Consider the following 10574-nt stretch of genomic DNA (forward strand, 5'->3'; position numbering starts at 1 on the left):
TATGTCCCTGGTCTCTCAGAAAAGAGGAGTGCTCACCATGTCTAGGATTTTTCTGGGAAGAAAAGTGCAGGTTCTCAGGTCAGCTTTTGGACCACATCCATCATTTGATATTTGGGGTTCAGAATGTTTCTTCCTAGTTAAGCAGTCTAGTCGTAAATCAGCTGTGGCCACATTGGTCAGGTCTTTGAAGGTGGTGACATTTAAATTGCTTATGCTTTTGTCCAAGTTGATCTGGTGCAAATATACCCGGGAAGTTTTGTTCCCCTAACTACAGAGACAAGCATGGCTGGTCATGCTCATAGATCCAGGTCTCCACCGAGTGTCCCTGAGGGCCCACCTACCTCCATCTCAACACAGACACAGCCACACATGAGCTGGAGGAGCTGGTTGCAGCGACGTGGAGGCGATCAGCTCTTGGGAGGCAGCATGTCACCTCCGCTAATTCGGGAAGCTCTGAATTCAGATCTGTTTCCAGGCTCCACCGTGTGGCTACTCACCAAACTCTCCCTTCCTCAGGAAAAAAAAAAAAAAAAAAAATACAGAGCAAGAAGCACTCTGTGTTTGTCACAGGGAGTGAATGAAGACACCCGCATGAGGTTCTCAACCAGCACCTGGGACAGAATAAAGTTGTTATGATTGGGATCTGTAATGTTCCCCAAAGGCTCTTGTATGCAGAGCTTGGTTCCCAGTGCAGCAAGGTTGAGAGGTGGGGCTTCAGGCCGTGACTGGATCGTGAGGCCTAAAAGCCTCATCTCTGAACTTTGCTGTGCCCATCGCCAGGGGATTAATTCACTCTCACCTAAAAGGACTACTGAGAAGTGGAACCTAGTTAGAGGAAGTAGGTCACGGCCGGGGGGAGCGGGCACACCCTGAAAGGGTTTTCCTTGTATCCAGTCTTTTCCTTTCTCAGACTGCAGAATGGGGAAGTGAGGAGGAAAGAAGATTCTAGAAGGGAAGTCAGTGTCTGTGGAGGATCCAGCAGAGGGATTAACTCAAAGGGTTAGGCAAGCAGCAAGACCAGAGAGGCCAAAGGTGGACCAGGAGTGCCACACGGGACAGATGGTGTGGGGACACTGGAAGCTGTTCCTGAGCTGGCAGGGCAAGGGGCAGGAGGAAACAGAGTCCCGGTCTTCTTCCACACCAAGCGAGAAGCCAGGATGCCCTCGAGGGGCACAGGGAGGGAACCAGAGGACGCTCAGCCTGAGGTCCAGGCCAAGGGGATAGAGTGTGGCGTCTGGGGAGAGAAGGAAGCACCTTCCTGGACAATGTCGCCAACTCTCAGGGGCAGCCGGGAGGGCAGCAGCGACGTGCAGGTGTCAACAGACAAGGAGAAGCAGCCCAGCAGAAAGGGGAGCACCAGGGTGGGGTCGCGGCTCAGTGGTGGAGCGCTTGCCTAGCATGTGTGAGGCACTGGGTTCGATTCTCAGCACCACATAGAAATAAATGGACAAACGAAAGGTCCATCAACACCTAAAAAATATATTTGAAGAAAGAAAGAAAGAAAGAAATAAAAGAAAGAAAAGAAGGAAGGAAGGAAGGAAGGAAGGAAGGAAGGAAGGAAGGGGAACACTCCAGCACCATTTCTGAGCTGCAATCTTTGGACCACACTCTACAAGAGGGAAGGGACTCCCTTCCGGTAGTGGCCTGCCACACTCAGAGCTTGTGGCCCCCTTGGAGCTCCTGACCCCCCTGCGAGGGTATTAGGAGGTGAGGTCATGAAAGTGCAATCCCACCAATGGAACTGGCGCCTTTATGAAAAGGATCCCCAAGAGATCCCTCCTCCTCCTTCTGCCACAGGAGGACACAAAGAAAAGGGGACAGCCTGCAGTCTGCAAGAGCCCTCACCAGACCCCAACCAGGCCGGCGCCCGATCCCAGACTCTGGGAAATAAAGGTCTGTGCTTATAAACCATCCAGGTTATGATGCATTTGGGGGTTTTTGTTTTTTGCAATATTGGGATTCAAACCCAGGGTCTTGCGCATGCTTGACAAGGGCTCTAGCACTGAGCTACACCCCCTGGCCCGTGGCACTTTCACTGACCCGACTAAGGCAAGCCCAAAATGAGATTTTTTTTTTTTTTTGCGGTGTTGGGGATCAAACTCAGGGACTTGTGCTTGCAATGCGAGCACTCTACCGACTGAACTATCTCCCCAGCCCCCCAAAATAAGATTTTTAAAGAAGAAGCACCAAAATCCCACTGCAGTTAAATCACATTTACTAGGACAGAAAAAAATTAGCCAAAAAAAGAAAAGACGGAGAGAGAGAGAGAGAGAGAGAGAGAGAGAGAGAGCGCGTGCTGTCACACACACACACACACACACACACACACACACACACACACACCCTCCAAATGCCAAGCTTCGGAATGCAGAGCAGCTGTGTCCCACTGGGAGGACAATGCAATCAGGAGGCGCTAGGGTTAATTAAGCAGCAGACAAGCACAGAGCTGCCTCTTTGGCCGGAGAACATCGCAGATTGTTCTGAAATCCCATCATCTCTGGCCAAGGAGAAGAAAAATGTGGGGAATCTAGCAATTACCTCCAAAAGACTTCAGGGCCAAAGGACTCTCACAAGGAGGAAAGGCCAGGGAAGGGGAGCCAGGTCCCTCGGGGTGAGCGGGGTCTCTGAGGCTGAGGGTGGGTAAGGGCCTTGCGGGGGGGGGGGTCCCCTTTCCAGCTCTGGACCCCTGTTCTATGAGTGCACTGCTCACTTCCAATAGTTTCTGTCTTTGAAAACGAATTTCTAAAATAGCAAAGATTCAACTTGTGAATTTCGAACCCATGACTAAGTTTCCTGATGTAATAGAGGCACATCTGTAATTGACCTGGGGGGGGTCATGCAGGGAAGCAAGTGCCCCTCGCCAGGACCCAGCTGGCTGCCAGGGAAACATCTACTGTACAGATGCTGTTCTAGCAGGTTCTAGCAGACTCTGGCATGTTCTGGGCAGAGCACATCTACTCTGCTGTTCTGATGCCACCATCTTGGTCCTCTGGATGCTCTGTTGTGACAAAAAGCCAAATGGCTTTGGCTCTCAGATATGGAGCTTAAAGGGACAGCAGAGCCCAGGGCCTCCATAATCCAAAAAGGATTCCCAGAGGAAGTGGCACTTAAACCCAGTCCTGATGAATGAGTGAGTCACTCAGGGAAGTCTCAGGCAGAGGCTATCAGGGAACTGGCACGTGCAAAGGCTCTGGGGTTGAGGTGAGTATCCAACAAATAACCAGTTGTGCACATTACTTGGTGTTTTGAGGCAGGGGAAAGGTTTTTAGAGGACCATTTTCCATAAAAGTGGTCAAGTCAAAACTTCTTCCCAAGTCAGAAAAGACCAGTTCACAAGGGTCTGTGCTGTCTTCAGTCAGATATGTGGTGTTAATTTTCCCCTATGAACACACACAGCAGAGTCCTCAGAGAAAAACAGAGAAAAATGTCAGGCCAAGTGTTCAGAGTGCATTTTATGTTAATTCCAAATTATCCCCTAGAAAAGAGTGGGAAGTCACCCACACTGGTTAAATGCCACTCACGTGCCAAGCACTAGACTGGCCCCTGGACACAAGTTGACTCACAAAAAATCTTCAGATGACCAGATGCAGTAGTGACTATTTCCCCATCACAAACATGAGAAAAAGGAGACTTGGAGACTTTGAATAATTTGAGGAGCCTGACACTGGAGTCAGGTTAGTCCCACCTCACATCTGCCCTCCTTCCAGAGCTGCCTGCTGCCTTCGTCTCAGTTTTCAACAGGGTCATGCACTCAGTCAGTAAAGGATATTTCCTACTGCATGCCAGAGGCTGTTCTATGGAGAGCCCCTTCCCTGGACCAACTGATCTTCCAGTGTTGGGGACTAGGGGTGCAATACCCACAAGAGCACACCTAAGATAGGTTAGGTGCAATGAGAAGATAAAATAAGACTCAGTGGGACAGTCAGGCGTGGTGGCACCTGCCTGTAATCCCAGAGGCTCAGGAGACTGAGGTAGGAGGATCGCGGGTTCAAAGCCAGCCACAGCAACTTAGTGAGGCCCTAAGCAACTCAGCAAGCCCCTGCCTCTCAATAAAGTATTTAAGAGGACTGGGGGTGTTGCTCAGTGGTTACACATCCCTGGGTTCAATCCCTGGCACCAAAAAAAGAAAAAAAAAAAAGGTGGAAGAGAACCTGGGGAGGTGACATTTGGGTAGGGACCATTTGTAGAACCTATTAATAAAGGTTTTCCTCACATCCGGAAAAGAGTGGCACAGATTTGAGCAAGAAACATGGGCAGAGCGATTATCAAGGAAGCCTGCTCAGTCTCAAAGGGAGAAGCCCCATCTAGTGGCCATATCTAGGAACTGCATGGATTGAGCCCACAGAAACTCAGAACTTGGGTGTGTTCAATGTCCACAGAACACAGAGATAGGCAACTCCTTTTAAAACCACCCTGTAGTTCAGAGGCAGTCTCATGGATGCTCTTAAGCCATAAATAAGTAAATGATCTCTAAATTAATGAATAAAAACCAAACTTTACTTACAGTCGCCTGTTGGTGTTCACAAGCGATTGGTACTAGGATTCCTACAGACACCAACATCTGTAGATGCTTTAGTTCCTTATATGAAATGACATAGTACTTGCATACAACCTGCACACATCTTTTCACATGGTTTGTATCATCTTATATAATATTTCATATAATGTAAATGTTCTATAAATATTATAGCAACTCTTCTAGTATTGCTTAGGGAATAATGACAATAAAATGTTCAGTACAGAGGCAATTTTTTTTTTCTGTTTTTGATCCCAGAGTGGTTGAATCCATGGATGCCAAGCACATGGATACAAGGGAAAGACTGTATGCATCTGCACACAAATGCCATATTTTTTACAACACCTAGTTACCATTTCTGAATTTAATATTTGTTCCTATTAACCAACTTGTTTACTTAAATAAATTTCACTTAAAAGACAAAATCCTTTGTCATCTCCTATAGTAAGTGGAAATTCATTACCATGCATGAAAAAGCTAGAAGTTAGCCATCAAGATGGACGCCAAATCACAATGTTTGACTTCCTCTGGGCCCTAGCCTTGCTCTGTCTTTATTACAGGGAGAAGATCAAGGAAAGACACTGAGAAGACAATAATTTTGTCATTGGGAGATTGGGTATTATTTAAGGTCATGTACCCTAAAGTTCTGGGGTAGAATGTCCAGGGGACTTAAAACACACATGAGTATGTTGCCTGTCCAGGCTTGGACTCTTCAAGAACACTGAACACAGCTCTGGTGACTATAAAACAAGCCCCGACCCCCAGGCCCAGAGAGGTAAACTGATTTCTTGCAAAATTACACAAAGGATGGAGAACTTGAACAGAAACCAGGTCTCCTAATTCCCACTCCAGGTTCTTTCTCTGCACCTGGAGAGGCCAATGTCATCCGTTAAGTACCACAAAATCCTCCTTTGATGGAAAGGCGATGAAATATGAATTCTATGTGTGATCCTTCAAAGCTTTTTTCAAAGCCTGTGCTTTATGCATTAGTTGTCAGGGGGGAAAATAAGGGAATCATTATCCAAACATGATTTCCTCAAGTAGAATTTTCAGAAAAGTTGCCATGGACAGTTGTTCTCCAAAATTTATTTCACATCCAAGTTTCTGATCAGTCTGTAGAGACTGGTATTTTTCTGATCCATGTGGGGACTTGGGACAGGAGTGCTGGGGGAGACTACCTAGACAGCAGCCTGTGTGGGATTTCACAGCAGGCAGCTGTGACTTCCCGACACACTGCCAATGCCAGATGTCCCGAATCCATCACTTGCTGGTTGCCATTCTTGGCTCAGAAACCAAAGGAGCTGCTTATAAAATCTAATTGAGGAGAAGAGGAAGAAAAACAGACATGACATAAGAAATTGAGAAGCTCAATCTGGGGTTCCCAAGACAAGAAAGCCCAGGTGTGTGCCCACCATAAATTATTCTGCTGGACACAAGGACACCATCCAGGCCAGGAGTGGCTCTCTCCTGCCTTCCCTGGACCACCCCCATGGAGACACCAGAACTGAATGTGCTGGCAGCCTGGATAATGAGATTTCCACATCTCCCTGCCCCATCTGCTCTCCTGTCTATCCAAAGCTCTCACCTGAAAACACAGAATGTGAAGGGACAGTGGCCTTGGCTTTTTTATGAGGAGGACCAGAGGCCAATTAAGAGTTTGCTACAGCTTCTGGGTCAGAGTTTCCCAGCCTTGGAAGTTGCAGATCTCACCCTTAGGATACACGTATCCTAAAGGTTATGTGTGCTGACCCAACACTCCAACTCCACAGGGCTTACCTGGCACTCCACGGTGCTGCAGAATCAATTTACAGTTTCTTCATCACAACAGCACCTACATGATTTTGAAGAAGAGTCATTTGTACAGTTTTTCTTAGTATCCATGGGGGGTGGATTCCAGATCCTTCTTCGATTCCAAAATCCAAGGATGCTCAAGTCACTTGCATAAAGCAGCATAGCCTTTCCACAGAACCCATACATATCCTCCTGTATACTTTAAACCATCTCCAGATGACTTATGATACCTAATAGGACATAAATGCTACAAAAAATAGTTGTTCTACTATGTTGCTTAGGGAATAATGACCAGAAAAATCTGTACATGTTCAATGCAGACTCACTTTCTGAGTATTTTCTGTCTGAAGTCATGGAATCCAAGGATGGGGGTTTGGGGGCACTTGAAACATGGCGCTTACTCTGTCTATGGACAGAGTTTCTTTCTACATGGACTTTGAGACCCTGACAGTCTCTGTATCTTCTCAGTTGAGACCTCCTTCTCCAAAAGCTTCTGCTTTAGATGAATCATAAAAATGATACCTGTATTCCAGAGGGGCCTGGGAACAGGCTCCAACCCTGAATGCAACAGATGTTTATTTTAGGAGTTGATAAACAGTCTTTTTTTTAACCAGGTGTGGTGACACACGTATGTAATCCCAGCAGCTCAGGAAGCTGAGGCAGGAGGATTGAAAGTTCAAGGCCAGCCTCAGCAACTTAGCAAAGCCCTAAGCAACTTAGCAAGACCCTATCTCTAAATAAAATATAAAAAGGGCTGGGAATGTGACTCAGTGGTTAAGCATCCCTGGGTTCAAACCCACTACCAAAAACACTTATATAGATAGTACATACAGATAGTCTTTTTTAAATGCAGGATTTTAGATTAAGCAGCTGCTTGGGATTCATGGTATCTAAAGAGCTCCCCTGCAGTGGACCTGGGATTAGGTGTCCACCTCCCCACAACACTTCTTCCCCAGCTGAGCAGATGGTTGAGGTAAGTGGATCTCAGGTCAAGTTGGGCACAGAGAAACAGTGACTTTCCCTGGACATTGGAGAAGTCTGCCTCGTAAATATACAAGGAAATTGTCTGATTTGAGGGTTGAAGTGACTCCAACTCTTTGTCCTTTTATTGTATTCAAAATACTGTGACTCCTCTCTTGCTTAATAGCATTTAATTACCTGCTCCGGATGACAGGGCTTGCTGAACATGCATCTCAGGGCAGAGGTTTGCATGTGCAAAAGAGGGATTTTGCACTTATTAGACACATTCAATTATTTTCAAGGGTAAATCTTATTAAACTGTCTTTTCTCCTAAGGTGTTAACTTTTAGATCCAGGCCCTTAAGAAAAGGCTAGTTCTGCAGTATGGGGGTGGGTAGGTGAAGACCCCTATCATAGAAGATAGAACACACAGATCCAAATAAAGTTATTCTGAAGGTCATGGTGCTACAGAATAAATGTTGTAATTTATTCAACCAAACAGCTTCTACACAATTGTGAAGCACAGTGATCTGTTCAGTCACCTCTGGGTGTCCAGGAGCAGTCTCTTGGTTCTCTTTTCAAAACACATTCAGAATCTGTGCCCCTTGGACAGGGGATGGATACACAAAAGAGTAGTTTTTCTCTACGTGGAAACATAGTTCAGTAATTAAAAAAAAAAAAAAGAAAAGAAAAGAAAATTGTGTTTCATGCTAAGAGACGGATGGACCATGAGGATATGATATTAAGTGAAATAAGCCAGTCACAAAAGGACGAAAACTGTAGGATTCTACTTAAATGAGGTACTTGGAGCAGTTAAATTCTCAGGGACAGAAAGCAGGATGGGGGAGGGGGAAATACAAGATTGGTGTTTAGTGGGGACCTAGTTTCAGTTTTGCAAGATGAGAAGACATCTTGAGGTGGATGGTAGGGATGGTTATGTAACTCCGGGAATGTATTTAACGCCACTGAACTGCACGCTTACACAGATAATCATTTTTATGTCATATGTTTTCTACCAGAGTTAAAATAAATTTTTACCATCACCTTGAACTTGATTGCTCCTTTATGGCTACCACCCAGTCCAAGGCACCACCATCTCTTGCTGGGGTGGCTGATGCCACCTCCTGCCTCACCTCTGTCCAGTCTCCACCAGCAGTCAGAGGGATCTCGGTGAACCTCAAGTTCAACCACACTGCTACCAACCCTGACAGCCCCCCAGGCTCAGCACCCCCAGCCTGTCTCCAAACACGTAAGTCCAGGTCTGGCTGGGACACAGAGGCAAGGAGAAGGTCAGAGCCAAAGTCCTAAGTCTGTGTTGATACCTCCATGAGCTCCCTCCACCTCTCCTTCCTCTTATCACAGGTCACCTACTTTGCATACCAATGCCCTATTCCGGGTCCCCTCGCTAGAATGCAAGTTCACCAGGGCAGGGATCTTGGCTGAATTTTGCTCTCCCGTGTATCACTAGTGCCCAGAGCAGTGTTTAATAAATCTGTAACGAATGTCAGTGAATGTAACCATGGGCGAGTTGTCGCACCCCACTCTGCTTCCTTGGGGGTCTAGAACCGGGCTTCACGATCCCAAGCAGGCGTCGGCGTCGAAATCGGCTGAAGAGACTGCCGGGCCCCACCCACCCGGCTGCCTCGGAGCACTTCCAAGCTCCTGGTGTTGGTGGCGCTGCTTGCTGTGCAATCTCTCACAACTTCCGAGGGCTGCGTGAGACCAGAGGAGGCCGGGGTTCCCGGAAAGAGGGCTGGGGTTAAAGTCGCCCAGTCCCCGCAGAGCCCCACGGCTTCGCTGCCAGCGGCAGGAGCCGAGGCGCGGTGGCCCCAAGTGGGGACAGCGCATCCTCCTCCCGCAGCGGCCCCGCACCTTCCTGGCGTGGCGACAGACCTCGCTGGTCAAAGCGGAGCCCGAGCAGGGCCGTGGGCACAGACCTCCCTGTGAGCACCCGGACTTATCTCCAAAATAAAGAAAGCGTCACGCACCTTCCCCGACCTCGGAAAATCCAACCGTGTGCACTTTAGGAAAGGTCACCCGGACCCCACCGGGGCCTGAGCCACAGCGAGTCACAGGCTCTATGCTCACGTGCTGTATCCTCCAGAGGCTCTGTCCCCATCGCTAGGCTGCAGGCACCTCCTACCAGGCATCCCCCGCTCCCCGCAAAGCCTCCTGCGCCCCCTCCTGGTGGACCCTTCCAGCCCTACCCTGACTGGGAAACTTGTCCACGCCCTTTCACCTTCTTGCTCCTCTGTCCCCCTGCAAAAGTCTGGTGCACTGGATTTGATGATCTTTTGTCTCTAAGCTGCCCCTTTATTGCAAACCCCAAAGCCTTGGTATGGCTCCAGTTCCCTAAATCCCAAGCAACCCAAGACCTGAGGCTGGGGATTTGGACTTGGTCACTCTGGTTCCCTCTTCCCTGGAGTTTTAGAATTTGCCCTGGATAGTTTTGGAGCTGAAGCCTCACCTTGGGCGGCCAGTGCACTGAATCCCACCACCAGATGATCTGCTGGTCAGGGAGGAGGGGTGTAGATCCTACATTTCCAAATGTCTGCCCCAGGAGGCCACCAAAAGAATGGTGCTGTCTCGCCTTGGGCCTGGATGGATGGATGGACGGATGGGTGGGTGGGTGGGTATGATGGGGAGGGAAACAGAGGCTCAGAAAAGCAGAGTCTGGCCTCGGAGGGTGCCTCTGGGGCAGGGTGGACAAGGTTAGAAGAGCCTTATGGGCTGGCACTGAGCAGTCTGCCCAGGAGCCAGGAAGCACCTGAATGGACGAGTTGCAGCAGGGCGTGTCCAGTGACTGTGCTGGGCTTCCCTTCCACATGCAGCCAGCCAGAGAAGCACCTTGTTGGGCTGTGTGTGCCTGACTGGCTGACATGAGGAAGTAAACCACAGGCGGGGCAGCAATGGCGGCCAGACACCATCCTGACAGCATTTAGTTCTCGGGATCCAGTTGCCCCTGAAGTTCCATCTTCATCCTGGCACTTCCCATAGTTTTCTTCTCAATTCATCCAACCAACCTAATAAATCCCTTTAGCTTAAGCTTGATTGAGTGCATCTGTCACTTACAAACCAAAGAATTCTGACTAAATCCACTCACCTGAGTGACACACTCCCCGGGGTGTCCCCAGTTATGTGCATCTGCACCATCTCTGCGAAAGAAGCACATTGGAATGCAGATAAGTGAGTGGAGTGCTGTGTAGGGATAAACCTAAATCCTCTCTAACTCATAAAATAATCATAATCTCTGCTTCTTTGCTAATAGCTAACAGCATCACATTCACTGGCATTTGCTCTGGGTAGGA

The 10574-nt window shown here is 48.2% G+C and overlaps 1 long non-coding RNA gene across 1 annotated transcript; it reads right to left on the reverse strand.

Moving 5' to 3' along the window:
- Positions 1-5626: 5626 nt before the first annotated feature.
- On the reverse strand, positions 5627-9372 carry LOC124979087 (uncharacterized). Its single transcript, XR_007107632.1, has 3 exons — positions 9255-9372; positions 6293-6347; positions 5627-5830 (listed from the first exon to the last, which is right to left on the reverse strand). It is a non-coding gene; the product is annotated as an uncharacterized LOC124979087 (long non-coding RNA).
- Between the last annotated feature and the right edge of the window lie 1202 nt (positions 9373-10574).

The sequence above is a fragment of the Sciurus carolinensis genome, chromosome 3, assembly GCF_902686445.1.
Source record: "Sciurus carolinensis chromosome 3, mSciCar1.2, whole genome shotgun sequence".
In the NCBI taxonomy this organism is placed as follows: domain Eukaryota; kingdom Metazoa; phylum Chordata; class Mammalia; order Rodentia; family Sciuridae; genus Sciurus; species Sciurus carolinensis.